The following is an 18,525-nucleotide window of genomic DNA, read 5'->3' on the forward strand; positions in this document are numbered from 1 at the left end:
TCTGCTCAGCTTCATGTATGAAGAGCCTAAGCGATACTCAAATCAAAGAAAGTGCTAAGAACTAGTGTGATGCAAACTTAATACCTTATCCAGCCTTCTTTTGAATGCAGCTTCCCAGACACTTACTTGTTGCCTATATGTTACGTAACTATGAAGCTGGTCGAAAAAAATCTGACGATGTAGTAGAATTCTAAGTAACATTTACTTACTTAAAGAACCCTACATCTTTTTACTGGCTTATCTTACTGAGAAGCACGTGAAACAAGATGTCCTCTTTCTTCCCTCCTTTCTTTCTTTCCAGTAGTTTTTGATTATTTTCCATTGTTGTTGTCTTCTCTGTTCTGTCAATACTGCAAGTGCCTTTTTCTTTGTTTTCTGCTGGAAACCCTTGAAACTTTTTAATTTTGCTGTGAACTATTCTCTTTCTGCTATTTCTTCCTCCATTTCTCCTATTCCAACCACGTCGGCTTTAACTTCTTCGATCCACGTGATTCATGTTTTTGAGTTAGTGCCAAAAAGCTAAAAGTTCTTTTTGTTATTCTTTTCTCATTAGCCTTTTAAAGTGTCCATGGGATACAACTCTTCTCTTCCTCACTGTGTCTAACATTCTTTTTATTCTATGATAAACTTCTTTATAACTTCTTAATTTCCATTTCCCAGTGTCATATTTTGGTCCCGCAGTTTTCCTAATTCCTCTTTCTTTTCTATTTTATCTCACTGTCTGGCTATATCTAACGAAAGGCATTCTGAGCCGTAAAGGCATTCTGGCCTAATGACAGTGTTGCAACACCGGAGCTTTGCATTTATTTCTCCATTTTGTATTTATTAATGTGTCTCTTATGATTTCAACTGATCTGTTGTCAGCTCTAAATTCTTGTTACATGTAGAATAATTTTTCTCTGTCAATCGAAGCAAATGCTTTATTGAATTGGTTAATAGCCGACTACCAATTTATTCCACATGGGATTGTTCTTTTCTAAGCCCGTCTTGGTACAGCTGAGCCAGTTAGCTTTGTAGCCTGCTTTGTAATTACCATAAAGTCGAAAAACACTGCAGAGAGCTGTTATCCGATAGTGTTTTAATACACATGAAGGACGCGGAAGTGTGCCGTAGTGCAGGTTGAGTAATGCATTCTCACCGACCTCTAAAACATCTTGAGCAAATTAGCCCGGCCCAGGTCGTACTTCTATATGAATCTCAGGCTACAAACCGCAGAAGCTCTTCGTACTTTTTTCTTCACTGATGTCTAGTAGCACAGCTATATTCATATCCCGCAAGCCAATTTACGTGAGGTACTTTCGGTACCAACTAATATTTCCTCTCTGTCCTGTCCCATTCTCGACTTATGCGTGGGAAGGGTTGGGTTGGGTTGTTTTGGGGAAGGAGACCAGACAGCGAGGTCATCGGTCTCATCGGTTTACGGAAGGATGGGGAAGGAAGTCGGTCGTGCCCTTTTCAAAGGAACCATCCCCTCATTTGCCTGGAGCGATTTAGGGAAATCACGGAAAACCTAAATCAGGATGGCCGGACGCGGGATTGAACCGTCGTCCTTCCAAATGCGAGTCCAGTGTCTAACCACTGCGCCACCTTGCTCGGTTGCGTGGGAAGGAAGCCTGTCAGTGAGACACCGTATGAACCATGATTTGATCTTCACATCGTGGTCATTTCACGAGAAGGTATGTGGGTGGGAGTAATGTCCCGCTCGACTGTCCTTGGAACTTTCGATCTTGAGCCATAAAACTATCTACGATGTACAACACCTCTCTTGTAATGTCTATCACTGTTGTTTGTTTAGCACGTACGTCACGCTAAATAGCACAGCACAGCATAACCAACCATGTGCCCAGATTTGGCTTTAAGGAAGTTGGTAACACATGTATAGCCTAGTCCTCTGCTTTCAGCAAGAAACTTTTTATCGAGTTACCTTTGTACCACATGACTAAAATACATTTTAAAGATCTTTGACCAACTCCTCAATATTTTGTACAATTGTATCACTTATCGCTCTGGTCTTATCTTCAGTACTGCTCTGTTTACGCATGTTATTAGTATGATTGCCTGTAAAAGTAATGTACGTTATACTGGAATTCATTGCCATTATAGAAGTAACGACAGATGTGATACTGTGGCTTAAACCGTTTTAACCCTGTAAGTATTCACGCATATTTTGCACTTCCTTCGAAAAGAATTTTTAACTTTCCTATATACTGCATGTAATTTTTTACATTTTGGATAGAATCCGTGAACATGGTCTGACTGAAACCGGTCGATGTTTGAGTTTTTTTTAAAAAAAGCAGCTGATCGTCAAACATGCATTTTACGCAAGCCTTAGTTTGCCTCAAAAAGCAATCTAAGCTACAGCGCATGCGCGCCGCGCGAGATTTCTGATATACTGTCGCCGTCTTACATCACCTGCGTTCATTAACATAAGTAAGTTGACATTTACTGTAAGGATAATGAAAGGAAAAATATTAATTATGCTAAAAACTGTGTTTCCAATTCGATCTAAACATAACACTTAGAAACACGGTTGTCTCGAAGTAAGAAGGCCAGAGAAGTAAAACGACTCAGTTGTTAATTTTACGCTATTAAAATTCCCAGAATTGAGACAAAATTTACACCTTATATATTAGAAACAGCAACGGCTGTACAACACCCCCTTGGGATTTTTTTTGTACATCTGCCGACTTAATTCCGCTAAAAACGATATAATGACTTCTATTTAATAGTTCGGAATTGTCAAAAATCTGATCTAATACTTGGTACGTTTCCTCCAACGACAATGTAAAACTGTATGAAACACCTTGCAGACGAGACAAGCGACGCGCCATCAACTTGAGCGCCGTTGCCTAAGGCGAGTTAAGTCTTCACCATCATAGAGAGTTAGTTTTATCATAGTTCCTGTAAATCTGTCGATTTATAACTGTAAAAGAGGTACCCACAGTAAAATAAGTTCGTATATTACGACTATCCATTGACCTCAGCTGTCCGCGACAAATGAAAACTTGTGCCGGACCGGGACTCAAATCCGTATTTCCCGCTTGTGGCAAGCGGTCGCCGTAACCACTTCGGCTAACAGAGCACGCCTCCAAGGACTGATCTAAACTTCCATATGTCACTTAGTCACAACCCTTATGTTCGCACAGTCTCAATTTATAACCATGAATGATGTAAATTATGATTGCCATTACTACTATTTAACGACGGGTTTCAATGGCACAGCTCCTTACAACCACAGCCTGTCCTGATGGAACAAATCAGATGGTTAAAGCTGGAAAATCTGTTTAAAAGATAGGCTGCACTAAATGTGTCAGAAGAGGAGCATGATACTTTGTCTTTTCTTTTGAAAAAAAAAGGGTTCATTCTATCAGGTCTAACTGAAGCTCCTGAATAAAAAAAGTTTTTGGCAACAATCTCTGTGCTGTATTATCACTTCAGCGATACCAATTTCGCCCTAATACACGGTTTCTGAAGTAAAAACTTACATTTGTTCATAATTTGTGCTAATCCGTTCTTTCAAACGCACACCAACAGCAGTTTCGCATCATCCCTTTATTTCAAAATTCATAGCATAGAAAACAAAAAGTGATTCTGAGCCATGCGCATATATTAATTTGCAATATGTTCAGGCCACCAGTTCAAAAATAAAATATAAAAGAACATTTGCGTTGTTATATTAACTTAATTATATTGTTAAATTAACTTAATTATGTCATATATTGCAAAATTTGACTCGTTCCACATCATTACGAAATATCGTTTCATGATCCATGGAACTAGTATTAATCTAATCTAATCTAATCTAACGACAGAATCTTCTGCTTCCCACGAGGAGAACGGGAGGGTGTAGGAGTTCGCAGCACTCCTGAGCAATGCCAGTACGTGGTGAAAAGTCACCTTACTCAGTTGCAGGCTTGGAACCGTCGCAGTAAATCATCGATGAGATCAGATGGGATCATCAAACCAGCCCTGGTCCAAATCGTCCCACTCTTCAACGGCGATTCTGCGTAAGCCGCGCAGAGTATGTGGTCGTTAACGGCGTCCAAAGCAGCTCGTTTCAGTCGATCCCACACATGTTCGATTGGGTTCAAATCCGGTGGACAGACAGGCTACCCGATCCTTGTGATCCCAGCATACTGAAGGAACACGTTCTCAAGAACAGCGCAATAAACACGCGGGTTATCAACCATCAAGAGAAATTGCCACCAAAAAGTTGGTAATAGGGTTCCGCTATTGGTTGCAGAATCTCATCCCTGTACCGTAGAGCAGTGACACTGCTCGTAACTATTACAAGAGATATTTTATGTATGTTTGCAGGTGAAAATATTCAGCTGCCAAACAATTGTCAAAATTCATGGTGAAACCTTCACCTGTCATTTATTTTGCAAAATTCGCTACTAGTCTCGTCCAATAACCATTATCAAGCTTAGTCTAAAACGAATAAATCAAACTATTAGAGATTACACAGTTTATAGGGTTTAAAATGGTTCAAATGGCTCTGAGCACTATGGGACTTAACATATGAGGTCATCAGTCCCCTAGAACTTAGAACTACTTAAACCTAACTGTTGTGGGTTGGCAGGAGAGCCAACACCAGGTTACAAGAGGAAGCCGAAAGGCACGCGTTTTAGCTCACGCAGGCTGGCGTGAGCTCTGGAACAGGAAAAGGAAATTAGAATTTAGAAAAACGGACGTAGCTGGTGGAATACTTAACTTTAATCCATTAATGGTGAACGTCGGTCTTGCCGTTACATGATTCACAATATTAATAGCAACTGATAATGGCGCCTTGCTAGGTCGTGGTGGTGGTGGTTAGTGTTTAACGTCCCGTCGACAACGAGGTCATTAGAGACGGAGCGCAAGCTCGGGTTAGGGAAGGATTGGGAAGGAAATCGGCCGTGCCCTTTCAAAGGAACCATTCCGGCATTTGCCTGAAACGATTTTTGGGAAATCACGGAAAACCTAAATCAGGATGGCCGGAGACGGGATTGAAACGTCGTCCTCCCGAATGCGAGTCCAGTGTGCTAACCACTGCGCCACCTCGCTCGGTGCTAGGTCGTAGCAAATGACGTAGCTGAAGGCTATGCTAACTATCCTCACGGCAAATGAGGACGTATTTTGTCAGTGAACCATCGCTAGCAAAGTCGGTTGTACAACTGGGGCGAGTGCTAGGAAGTCTCTCTAGACCTGCCGTGTGGCGGCGCTCGGTCTGCAACCACTGATAGTGGCGACACGCGGGTCCGACGTATACTAACGGACCGCGGCCGATTTAAAGGCTACCACCTACCAAGTGTGGTGTCTGGCGGTGACACCACACTAACTAACCTAAGGACTTCACACACATCCATGCCCGACGCAGGATTCGAACTTGCGACCGTAGCAGCAGCGTGATTCCGGACAAGCGCCTAGAACCGTTCGGCCACAGCGGCCGGCCAGTTTACAGGGAAATATGAGGTTAAATAGTATTTCACTTCCTGGCATAAACGGCAGGAAAGTTATACAATAATTTAAACAAAAGTCATTTGCTCTTGTAAGACCACCATAGAAGGTAAAATATTTTCCACAGTAATAACTGTGTATTACCTTTGTATACGAGTATTGAATTTCACGATCTAATTCTCTCGGAAACAAAGATTATGATGTACCTCTTAGTAAACTGATACTGTAATTACTATCGTGTACCATAGTTTTATCTCTGACGTGGCATTGTCTTTGGCTGCATCCTTGACTGTTCGGTCTTTCTGTCAGTGAGTTACTAGCCGTCGATGTGGACTTTTATCGTATACGGTTATTATTGTGGAAAATTTTAGGTACTATGGTGGGCTTAAAAGAGCAAATTCCTTTTGTTCAAATTATGGTGTAACTTTCCTGCCGTTAGTGCCAGTAAGTGAAATGCTATTTAAGGTCATATTTTCCTGTAAACTGTGTAATCTCTAATGGTCTGATTTATTCGTTTTAGGCTAAGCTTGATAACTAGAAGTGAATTGCCCAAAATAAATGACAGCTGAAGGTTTTACGTCGAATTTAACAATTACGAGAGATACGTTGGCCCCTAGTAATGCCACCCTAGAACATCACACCATCATCCCCTTGTGTACATATGGGGCACAGTGTTGGAGTCGTTCGATATTGCCAGGTTGTATCCATACACATTATCTGCGATTATCAGGGTGGGGTGCAAACAGATCCGAGTTTCGTCCGTAAACCATACCAGACGCCAATCCTGGGGCGTCCATTCTCCATTATTTCTTTCCCATCTCTAAAGGAGCCCACCATGTTGTGCCGTACGGCGTGGTGCTCGTCATAGCTGTCCGGAATGGAAATTTGCAACAGAGAATCTTCTCCTAACAGTTTTATGGGGTGCAATACATCTTATATCCTCTTCGAATTCCGGATTCAGCTCTGGAGCACTCAGCCCACGGTTCCTTAGACTCAAAAGCTGTGGATATCAGTCATGCTGTGCACATGTCGAGGTTGTGCTGTCAGTTGGAACCGATTTCATATTCGCACCACTCAGATGCATACGTCGAGCAGTTTACCTCGTTGACAAGCCTTCTACGCTTAACGTGATGATACGGATGCGATCACTGATCGTAATTGTCCTTCGTAGCATGACATGGGCTAACTCTACTGCTCCACAGACGTCTTTAATGCGTCCGTACTGGTAATAACCCAGGACCTATTTTTCATAGCCACAGTCTTAACAGAAATGGGACACACTGTGTATGTCGCTGAGTTTGCAGTGTGGTGGCGCTGATATAGCTCGCATCTGGGAGTGCGTTCCGGAAAACAGGGCTTTTGGATGCGGTCCGACCATTGAGATAGATCGTCAGCTGCGCCCGTGAGAGAACAGTGTTTCGCACGATACAGCATGACGGCGACGGACTGTAGGAGACATCTTTTGGGCCTTGGAAATACTATATTTCCTGGATGCCGTGTATTGTCTGTATTCATACGTATCATAAAAATGGATGTATGTATGTGTGTATGTTCCACCTCTCCTCCTAAACCTCCTTACCGATTTCAACCAAACTTGGTGCATACACCCCTTACGGGCAGGGAACAACCACTGCAGAGTTAAGAACCACATAACTACCATAGTTCAGGAGGTACGACACCATAAACACTGAGATTCGTGGAAATTTGTCGTATCATACGTGACATTTAAATTTATGACTCTTGTGCTACTAAATCCATTCGCAGCCCGCCCGGTTAGCGTGCGGTCTAACGCACGCTTTCCGGGCTGGAAGGAGCGCCTGGTTCCCGGCACGAATCCACCCGACGGACCTGTGTCGAGGTCCGGTGAGCCGGCCAGTCTGTGGATGGTTTTTAGGTGGCTTTCCATCTGCCACGGTGAATGCGGGCTGGTTCCCCTTATTCCGTTTGAGCTACGCTATGTCGGCAATTGCTGCGCAAACAAGTGCTCCACGTACGCCTACACCACCATTACTCTGGTGTGAGACGTTCCCTGGGGGGCCTACCGGTGGCCGAACTGCACAATAACCCTGGGTTCATGTGGGGCGGCGGAAGGGTGAAATGGGCTGCGGTACTCGTCGTGGGGTTGTGGACCACTGCGGCTGCGGCGCGGACGGAGCCTCTCCGTCGTTTCCAGGCCCCCAGTTAACATACAACATACAACAGCATACAAATCCATTCGCAATAAATTTTGCAGACATTATCCAGATATGCTGTGAAATACACAGGTATGCCGCCAAATGTATCTATAAAATTATAGCATGGTACCATACATTATTCAGGAGATATGACGTCATAAAGACTGAGATGGGTGAAAAAAATGCGGTATCATGCATGAAATATTAACATATTTATTCTTTATTACTAAGAAGCTCCTACAGTTGAGCCGACTTAAGGAAATCCCTGACACCTGGTAGCGCTTTTGACAGTTTTCGACTGCGAAGCGATGACGGCTGTAGGCAAGAATGAAAGCTGTCTATAGAGCGATAAAGAGGAGCTGTCATAGAGATGTTTACAAAAGCGCGAAGCAGCTGCACCCAGTGTACACAAACTGTGTTTCTTACTTTGGGCCGGTCGGTGTGGCCGAGCGGTTCTAGGCGCTTCAGTCTGGAACCGCGTGACTGCTACGGTCGCAGGTTCGTATCCTGCCTCGGGTATGGATGTGTGTGATGTCGGGTTAGTTAGGTTTAAGTAGTTCTAAGTTCTAGGGGACTGATGACCACAGATGTTAAGTCCCATAGTGTCCAGAGCCATTTGAACCATTTTCTTAATTTGGGTACTGTACTTACACATTTGTAGATTATGCATGTTTCTTTGCACGACTGTTTCATTGTTTTAAAGGAGTTTTCACAAATACATAAAAATGGAATTTTTTCTACATTGCACTACAAACAAAGATAGTCTTTTGTTTTCGTTTCTAATAGAAAACTGGCAAAATGAATACTCGGGCAGTGCCGTGTTCGTCAGCTAGTGTTTCATAAACTGCCGAATAATTGTGAACTCTGCTAGTTAATCGTAAGATTTTTGTATCTGATTAGCGAAACTGATTATCGTTTTAATAATTTCGATTTGTAATTGGCCCAGTTGTAATAGTACATCCAACGTTATTTTCACTGATGTGCTAGAACTGTGGCTCGTGAAGTCTTATATGAGTAGCTGAGTAACACTTTACTGTTTGCATTTTATTATACGACTTTAATTAAATGTAATCGTTGTTAAGTCCAAGTTACGTTCTCAGTGATTTAGCAAATTAATACAGAGTTGTTCTATTATACTAATTATTGCTTAGCTGATGATTATAAATGGTAAATGTGTTCTACTTAAACTTTAAAGAGGTGCGTCTTAAATAGCCTTCAGTAATTTTGCGCATACGAATCATTAGCACTCAGTCATGAAATTATTAGCGTTCCTTTTTTTGTTGTGTTAAACCTTTGTTTGGAATAAAATACGCACAAGAACAGTATTCACTCACAGGGCAACACACGCCTACCACCTACCTGTCCCATAAATCCTGCGTTTCGATGGTCTTTGCAGCGATGCTCTTCAGGGCAACTAAATCGCATTTTAGGACGACGGCTGCAAAAAGCGTGGATTTCATTGTTGTTTTAGTGTTTCAGTAATGATGATGCAGCCTAACACCCAATAGGATTCTATTCAAACATTATTACTGTGTAAAATGTAATTGCTGCCACCTCGCGTACCAAGAATGGATAACATTAAAATGAAGGGAAGAGGAATTAGACTTAAACACGCCAGTCGATATCGAAGCTCTTCCAGGTTCCTGCACTCCTCGCGTTATGGACGGTAAAAGGATATGACGTGAAAGCGAAAGCGGCATGCGAAGCTGTAAACCACAAGTTGCAAACTGTAATTAAGCACGGCAACTTAACGACCTCTGTAATGAAGCGATGCCCAGCACAAAACTACGGCAGCCGCGAAAATGTTTCAAGAGCTGCCCAAGACGGTGAATCTTATTACTCGGGAAGGAAGCGAAGAATTAACTGCTCTATAATTTTGAACGATTCCAATATCAGGTAGATCACAATCCGGCTTCCTAACGGATTCGCCCCAGATGCCGTAAATAAAGGATACTATATCGGCTGCGGTCTGTTGAAGAGAACCGTAACTGCATTCACCTGAGGTGATTTAAGGAAACCACGGAAAATATACATCAGAGCATTCGAGTTCCAGTCTTAAAGAAGGCGAGCGCAACGTCTCTGTGTATGAACGTTTGAGAGAGTCGCATATCAGAAATACTTACTCCATGCCTGAGTGCGTGGGAGTATTTTATCCATCTGGTGGATTCTACGTAGTGCTTTCCCCAAGTTCCATTCTTGCACTCTTCCTTGCCTTATCATTCACCAAGTATTCAACATCCTTCTATACTACCATATCTCAAATGCTTCGATTCTCTACTTTTTTGATTTTCCCTCAATCCACAATTGACTTCCATATCATGGTGTGTTCCAAGGATGCATTGTCAGAAAATTCTCCCTCATACTAGCACCTTTGTTGGACACTAATATTGCCTCGGCCAGTAATGCCCTCTTTGCCTGAGCTAGTCTGCATTTTATGTCCTCTTTCCTTCGTCTGTCATATTCTACTTTGTTTCCAAGATAGCAAAACTCATTCACGCCATCCACGTCGTTCCTACTTTCAATGTCAAGTTTCTCACAAATCTCTTTCTGCTTCTCGTTAATATTTTCGTCATTCTCTGATTTATTCTCAGGGTTGTAAAACTGCTATATGTTACCATAAGTACGCGTAGACTATAGTAGTACTTTCGTCAGTTAAGATCGTACACGCGTAACCTGTTAGGTGTTGCATACCTATCGGATGTTACCTCATAACGTACGCATTCTTTACACACGCGATCAGTGTCTTGCTAGATTTCTCTAAAAACCGGATGCGATGAACCGTCTAGGAACTGAGTGAGGATATATAAAGGACTGCGTAAACTACAGAACGTTTTTGTTGTTTATAGTTATCCTCCTGTCTGTTACTTAAAAGTAAACAGTATTTATAGCAAAATTGAACTTGTCGGTGTTTAATTCAGGTTTTATTCGAAAACTTTTTATCTGCAAAGTGAAACAGAGAGATCTTGTAGTAGAAATAAAGAAAAAAATACAGATTTATCACATAGCGCTAGAACACCAAATTTCCTCAACCGGAAGGTAAAATAAAAAAAGCGCAAAACAAAAATATATCAAACACCGCTTGAATACTTCGCTGCAGGTATATAAAACATGTTTCTGTTATTCATAAAAAACTTCCACGTTTATCAATAGTAACAGGAAAGTCTTGCCTTTAATCACTATCAAGGACGTTCTACTGTGAACGAAACGACAATAGTTACGTATATTTTCTTATCTTTGTGTAAACTACACTTGTATCAGAAGTAGTTGCTTTGGAAAATAAAAACGCAGAAGTTACGCGATCAACTAATATTTATTACTTATAAAATGCGATTTATGTTCTGTAAGAATATAAAATATGCAATGGACTAACACTGAATGATGTGCGTTTCTAATTATATATAGAACAACCGTACAAACAAAAAACAGAGGAACCGTCAGCTCCCATTTTCTCTTACACATTCATTTATGTAGTGTACCACAACTACCGAACCGTAGTTTTGGTTTCTACTCTCAGTCCATAGGCTGTCCTCAGTTAACTGCTCGTCGTATTTCATAGGTCCTGCAATTCTTCCTAACTTTCGCAGATCGCCACAATGCATCAGCGAATCTTATCAATGACATCCGTTTAGCATTAATTTTAATTCCACTTCTGAACATTTCTTTTGTTTTGTTCATTTCGCTGCATACATATTCGCTTGGCCGGCCGGGGTGGCCGAGCGGTTCTAGGCGCTACAGACCGGAATCGTGCGACCGCTACGGTCGCAGGTTCGAGTCCTGCCTCGGGCAAGGATGTGAGTGATGTCCTTAGGTTAGTTGGGTTTAGGTAGTTCTAAGTTCTAGGGGACTGATGACCTTAGAAGTTAAGTCCCATAGTGCTCAGAGCCATTTGAACCTTATTCACTTGAGTGTCGGGAATACAAATACGACCAATCAACTGATGATACAAACGTCGATATTCAGTTTCATTTGATTAGCTGAAATGAAATAAATGGGTGATGTGTATGAAATCAGGGAAGATGAAGGGTCTTTCACTAACAGCGATCCCGCGTCCGGCCATCCTGATTTAGGTTTTCCGTGATTTCCCTAAATCGCTCCAGGCAAATGCCGGGATGGTTCCTTTCAAAGGGCACGGCCGACTTCCTTCCCCGTCCCTCCCTAATCCGATGAGACCGATGACCTCGCTGTCTGGTCTCCTTCCCCAAACCAACCAACCAACCAACTAACTTATCAAAGTAAGTTGTGCTTTATTTCGAAGCTTAGACATTGCACTTATGTACTGCAATAAATATCGTTCAAATGTCCACCACGGCTTTGAACACGATGACGCACAAGATGCCTCCAGTAGTTAATCACTCTACCCCGACATTTGTGGCGTTATGTCTGCAATAGCCTGACGAATGTTCGCCTTCAAATGTTCCAAAGTTTGTGGCTATTCAGCATTGACCTGGGCTTTGATGTAAGCCCCAGAGAAAAGTGTGTGGGTATTAAGTCGCACAACCGTGCAGGCTAATTCACAGATCCACTTCTTGAGATGATTCGATCGCCCAACTTCTCCTTCAGCAGAATGAGCGTAGCATTAGCAGTGTGGCACACAGCTCCCTTGTTCTTGCACCAAATGTTTTCAGTGTCTATGGTCTCAAGTTCTGGCCACAGAAATTAGCGTAACTTGGATCTGTAGCGGTTGCCACAGATGGTAATGGTTCTTCTCTCATCATTTCGAAAGAAGCAAGGTTCAACGACGCTGCCGTGCCATAAACCGCACCAAACTGTGAGTTTGTCTGAATCCAATGGAACGTCATGGACCACTTGAATGTTCTTCTCGCTCCAACAACGACCATTTCAAGAAGACCCTCTAAGACAAAAATGCGCCTCTCTTGAGAAGATAATTTTTCCACTGAAACCAGGATCAGCTTCCAAGTCCTGTACGGCCCAATCAACGAACTCACGACGCAATCTGATCATTTGACTTGACTTCTTGAGTCAATACGACTTTGTACACTAAGGTGCCAAAAGTCATGGGATAACAAAACGCACATACACCACGTACACAAGGTATAAAAGGCAGTGCATTGGCGGAGCTGTCATTTGTACTCAGGTGGTTAATGTGAAAAGGTTTCCGACGTCATTAGGGCAGGACGAAGGCAATGAACAGATTTTAAACGTGGAATGGTAGTTGGAGCTAGACGCATGATACTTTCAGTTTCGGAAATCGTTAAGGAATTCAATATTCCGAGATTCACAGTGTCAAGAGTTTGCCGAGAATACAAAACTTCAGGCATTACCTACCACCTCGAGGAACTCAGTGGCCAGCAGCCTTCACTTAACGAACGAGAGCAGCGGCCTATGCGTAGAGTTTTCAGAGCTAACAGACTAGCAACAGTGCCTGAAATAAGTGCAGAAATGAGTGTGGGACGTACTACAGACGTATCCGTTAGGACAGTGCCGAGATATTTAGCGTTAATAGGCCGTAGCACCAGACGACCGATGCGAGTGCCTTTGCTAACAGCACGGCATCCCCTGCAGAGGCTCGTCTGGAAAACGGTGGCCTGGTCAGATGAGTCCTTAGTCCAGCAGTTAAGAGCTGATGGTAGGATTCGAGTGTGGCGCAGACGCCACGAAACCACAAACCCAAAATGTCAAAAATGGTTCAAATGGGTCTAAGCATTATGGGACTTAACATCTGAGGTCATCAGTCCCCTAGACTTAGAACTACTTAAACCTAACTAACCTAAGGACCCCACACACATCCATGCCCGAGGCAGGATTTGAACCTGCGACCGTAGTAGTAGGGCGGTTCCGGACTGAAGCGGCTAGAACCGCTCGGTCACAGCGGCCGGCCAAAGATGTCAACGAGGCTGGTGCTGGAATGGACTGGATCATCTGGTCCAGCTGAACCAGCTGTGACCATTTGCAGCCATTCACAGACTTCATGTTCTCAAACAACGATGGAATTTTTATGCATGACAATGCGCCGTATTACTTGGCCACAACTCTTTGTGATTGGTTTGAAGAACATTCTGGACTGTTCGAACGAGTAATTTGGCCATCCAAATCGCCTGACGTGAATCCCACTGAATATTTATGGGACTTAATCGAGAAGTCAGTTGGAGCACGAAATCCTGCACCAGCAACAATCCGGCAATTATGGACGGCTATAGAGGCACCATGGCTCAGTATATCTGCAGGGGACTTCCAACGACTTGTTGACTCCATACCACGTAGAGCTGCTGCATTATTCTAGACAAAAGGAGACCCGACACGATATTGCGAGGTACCCCACGACTGTTTTCACCTCGGTATGTCTCCACAGCTCGTGGTCTAGGGGCTAGCGTTGCTGCCTCTGTATCACGCGGTCCCGGGCTCGATGCCCGGCTGGATTGGGGATTTTCTGTGCCCAGAGACTGGTTGTTTGTGTTGTCCTCATCACTTCATCGTCATAATTATCATTTGTGACTAAATTGGATTGTGAAAAAGAAAATGGACTGTATAGAAATTGGGACTTTGTACCACAAACCAATCATCATCATCATCACCTCGGTATGTATGCAGGCCAGAATACTTTCGGAAGATTCTCCGAGTTGATGTCTCAGACAGGCGCAACCGTTGGGATAGTCTTCAAACTGACACATTCAGCTCTTGCTTAAAACTAGCTGCTCCTGCTTCGATATTGTCCTCACTTAAAGCTTTACGTTGTCGTCTTGGTGGCTTTCGCCCGTGCAGAGTGAAATCCCGCTTAGTCTTGGCAACAGAGTGACGTATAGCGAAAATAGAGGAACGGGGATGGCGACCCTATTATCTAGTGAACAAACGATGAGCACACACAACCGAGCTGGCACGTCGGTAAAAAATTGTAATGATTTCTGAACGTTCAGGAAACGTCAGCTGCTGCATGATGAAACTGCAAATTGTATTGGGTATTTTCACGCCTGGTAGCACACAAAAAATTATATTAGAGACTGGAAATGACAGTTTCAAATAGTATCATTCTCAATGAAAGACTTTTTATATTAATGTCAACCAAAACCGGTTTGCTTTTGAACTTGAAATTTGGTGAATATGGTCTGCTCTCATTAGTCGAGACATATTCAAAAGCGTTATTGACGCCATCAGAAGAACTGATAAATTCGCATTACGATGGATTTCAAAAATAACTTACAAAAATAAATTGGTGGACTATTCCTGCCAATGTACACATTTCCAAAAATGTGTATTTTAAAATTTGAAAGTAATTTGGCAAAACACGTACCTATTATCTACAGTGTCCTTAACTGAGAGATGAGAGTTCATATGAGATTTGTAGGCCTCCACTGAATTTTGCTCCCTGGGAGGTGACAATCAGATAAATGCGAAAACTTTCTGGGCCCATATTGTGAGTTGCTTTCGACATTGGCTGGGAAGACGAGAATAAACATAGCTAATTTGAGGCACATTACTGGTAGCCATCTGCCGTTTTCAGCTACAAGGAGAATATCCGAAACCATGTTTTGAGATTATACAACAAATGGCTCTGGGTAAATGTGTTACGAAGCAGTACCCTTAAGATGCTCTGGCTCTCGTGAAACGTATACTGAACTCATACATAAGAGGGGCGTCCAATAAATAAAGCACCACTTTTTTTCTCGGCCAGTTTCTGTAGAAAAAAATGGGGAATTTGTTGTGGAAGATCGTAAAATATTTCCGCTTCAGTCCCTATAGATTCATGAAATTTCAAAGGTGATGGCGCTAGGCACAGCCTTCAAAATGGCGTATGCAACGAGGGTACGTTCAAAACTAAGAGCTATCATTGACTTTCGTTTGGCGGAAAACCAGGACATGGCTCGCAGAATGTCTACGGAGACCTAGTAGCGAATAAAATAACGTTGAGCCGTTGGGCGAGGCTTCTGTCATCATCACAACAAATTCATGCAAACCGTTCCGATCCCCGCGTGCCGGCCAGCTGTGACTCCTGCAACGGTGGAAAGTGCAGACTCTATTGTGAGCGCTGGATGGCAATCAGACACCTCGCTTCTCTCCTGGACATCTCTGTTGGTATTGCTGAAACACTCGTCCATGAGGCGGGGTACTTAAAGGTAAGTGCCCACTGGGTTCCACGCCATCTGACAAAAGACCATAAAGAGCAACGAAGGACCGTCTGTACGGAGTTGCTTGTGCGTTACGAAGATGATCGTGATACTTTACTATCGTACATCGTTACTGGGGATAAAAACGGGTTCACCACTTCGAACCGGAAATAAAACAGCAATCCATGGGGTGGCGCCACAGCAACTCTCCTCGGAAGAAATATCTGGAAGCCAGATTCTCAACCTGTAAAGTCGTGATGATGGTTTCCTGGGACTCTGAAACGATTATTCCATTTCATGCCTTCTATCATAGTTCTACGTTCAAGTACACTGCTGGCCATTAAAATTGCTACACCACGAAGATGACGCGCTACACACGCGGAAATTAACCGACAGGAAGAAGATGCTGTGATATACAAATGATTAGCTTTTCAGAGCATTCACGCAAGGTTGGCGCCGGTGGCGACACTTACAACGTGCTGGCATGAGGAACGTTTCCAACCGATTTCTCATACACAAACAGCAGTTGACCGGTGTTGCCTGGTGAAACGTTATTGTGATTCCTCGTGTAAGGAGGAGAAACGCGTACCATCACGTTTCCGACTTTGATAAAGGTCAGATTGCAGCCTATCGCGATTGCGGTTTATCGTATCGCGACATTGCTGTTCGCGTCGGTCGAGATCCAATGAGTGCTGGCAGAATATGGAATCGTTGGGTTCAGGAGGGTAATACGGAACGCCGTGCTGGATCCCAACGGCGTCGTATCACTAGCAGTCGAGACGACAGGCATCTTATCTGCGTGGCTGTAACGGATCGTGCATCCACGTCTCGATCCCTGAGTCAACAGATGGGGGCGTTTGCAAGACAACAACCATCTGCACGAACAGTTCGACGACGTTTGCTGCAGCATGGACTATCAGCTCGGAGACCGTGGCTGCGGCTACCCTTGACGCAGCATCAGAGACACGAGCGCCTGCGATGGTGTACTCAACGACGAACCTGGGTGCACGAATGGCAAAACGTCTTTTTTTCGGATGAATCCAGGTTCTGCTTACAGCATCATGATGGTCGCATCCTTGTTTGGTGCCATCGCGGTGAACGCACATTGGAAGCGTTTATTCGCCATCGCCATACTGGCCTATCAACTGGCGTGATGGTATGGGGTGCCATTGGTTACACGTCTCGGTCACCTCTTGTTCGGATTGACCCCACTTTGAACAGTGGACGTTACATTTCAGATGTGTTACGACCCGTGGCTCTACCCTTCATTCGATCCCTGCAAAACGCTACATTTCAGCAGGATAATGCACGATCGCATGTTTCAGGTCCTGTACGGGCCTTTCTGGACACAGAAAATGTTCGACTGCTGCCCTGGCCAGCACATTCTCCATATCTCTCACCAATTGAAAACATTTGGTCAATGGTGGCCGAGCAACTGACTCGTCACAATACGCCAGTCACTACTCTTGATGAAGTGTGGTATCGTGTTGAAGCTGCATGGGTAGCTGTACCTGTACACGCCATCCAAGCTCTGTCCTTTGTCCAATGAATACCCGTTTATCATCTGCATTTCTTCTTGGTGCAGCAACTTTAATGGCCAGTAGTGTAACTGAAGGAACGTTGTCAGTTCTTTCGTTGTCACAATACTCTAACTAACTTCTCCCCGACAACGCGCGGCCTCATACAGGTCTGCGCACCCGAGAGGAGGCCACGAAACGTCACTGAACTATTCTTCCTTGTCCACCATAACAGCTCGGATCTCGCTTCATGTGACTTCCGTCTGTTTGGTCCAGTGGAGGATGCACTCCGTAGGAAGCAGTACGTAGACGATGGACAGGTTATTGACGCAGCAAGACGTTGGCTCCGACGTCGACCAGCCCTTGAGTGGTACCATCCGGGCATACAGGCTCTCCCAGTAAGGTGCCGGAAGGCCATCGCATTCAACGGAGATTATGTTCAACACTAGGAAATTTTTTGGAAATTTGTGGTAAGGTTCTATGGAACAAAACTGATGAGGTCATCGGTCCCTAGGCTTACATACTAATTAAACTAAGTTACGCTAAGATCAACACACACACACCCATGCCCGAGGGAGGACTCGAATCTCCGACGGGGGGAGCCGTGAAAAGTGGGGTTTTGTAGCCAAAAGAGTGGGGAGTAATACGGTGTGCTGGAACCCTCAATAAAATCAATATCCTTTCGGCTTTCAGAAAAGGATGTGTTGCATAACTTATCGAAGGCCCCTCGTATTTCTGTCTACCAGGGCAGAATTCTCGTTCAGTTTGCGAAGTTAATGTATTTTTGATTGGGGTGGGTGTGGGGTGGGGGCGGGGAATTGCTCTTCCCTGCCGTTAGATGGGCACGTCCTCGATTTTCACACCTAGATAATTATTACAATTCAAAATTGACAGAACTTTTAAATGTGAGAGCAAGATTAATAGTGGATCTGACGTAAATGACTTTTACCACTAATGTACCTAGTATGTGGCTCGAAGGATATTGCTTGCAGCACCCTTTAGCACCATCAGTAATGTAATATGGATAACCCTCAGCCTGAAAGACAAAATAAATCGCCATTAAGTTCCTGTAAGAGATAACAATTGCCGCCTACATCGAGTTGGAAATGTGTAGTGTCGTTTGAGGATGGGCTCTTTCGCTTCTCTGCAAGATTACACATTCAAGTGTTACCACAGTTGCGACACTGCTGCTAATTTTCGTTATACATTGCGGAAACAGCGCTGCAAGAGGGCAGCGAGGTACACTGATGAAAACTGTATCCGATGAGTGGGAACATATCCTTTATATTAATTTGTAACGCGGTTTGTAGAAAAGGGAGCTTGGCGAATGTGGAA

This window comes from Schistocerca americana, chromosome 2 (genome assembly GCF_021461395.2).
Source record: "Schistocerca americana isolate TAMUIC-IGC-003095 chromosome 2, iqSchAmer2.1, whole genome shotgun sequence".
NCBI lineage: Eukaryota > Metazoa > Arthropoda > Insecta > Orthoptera > Acrididae > Schistocerca > Schistocerca americana.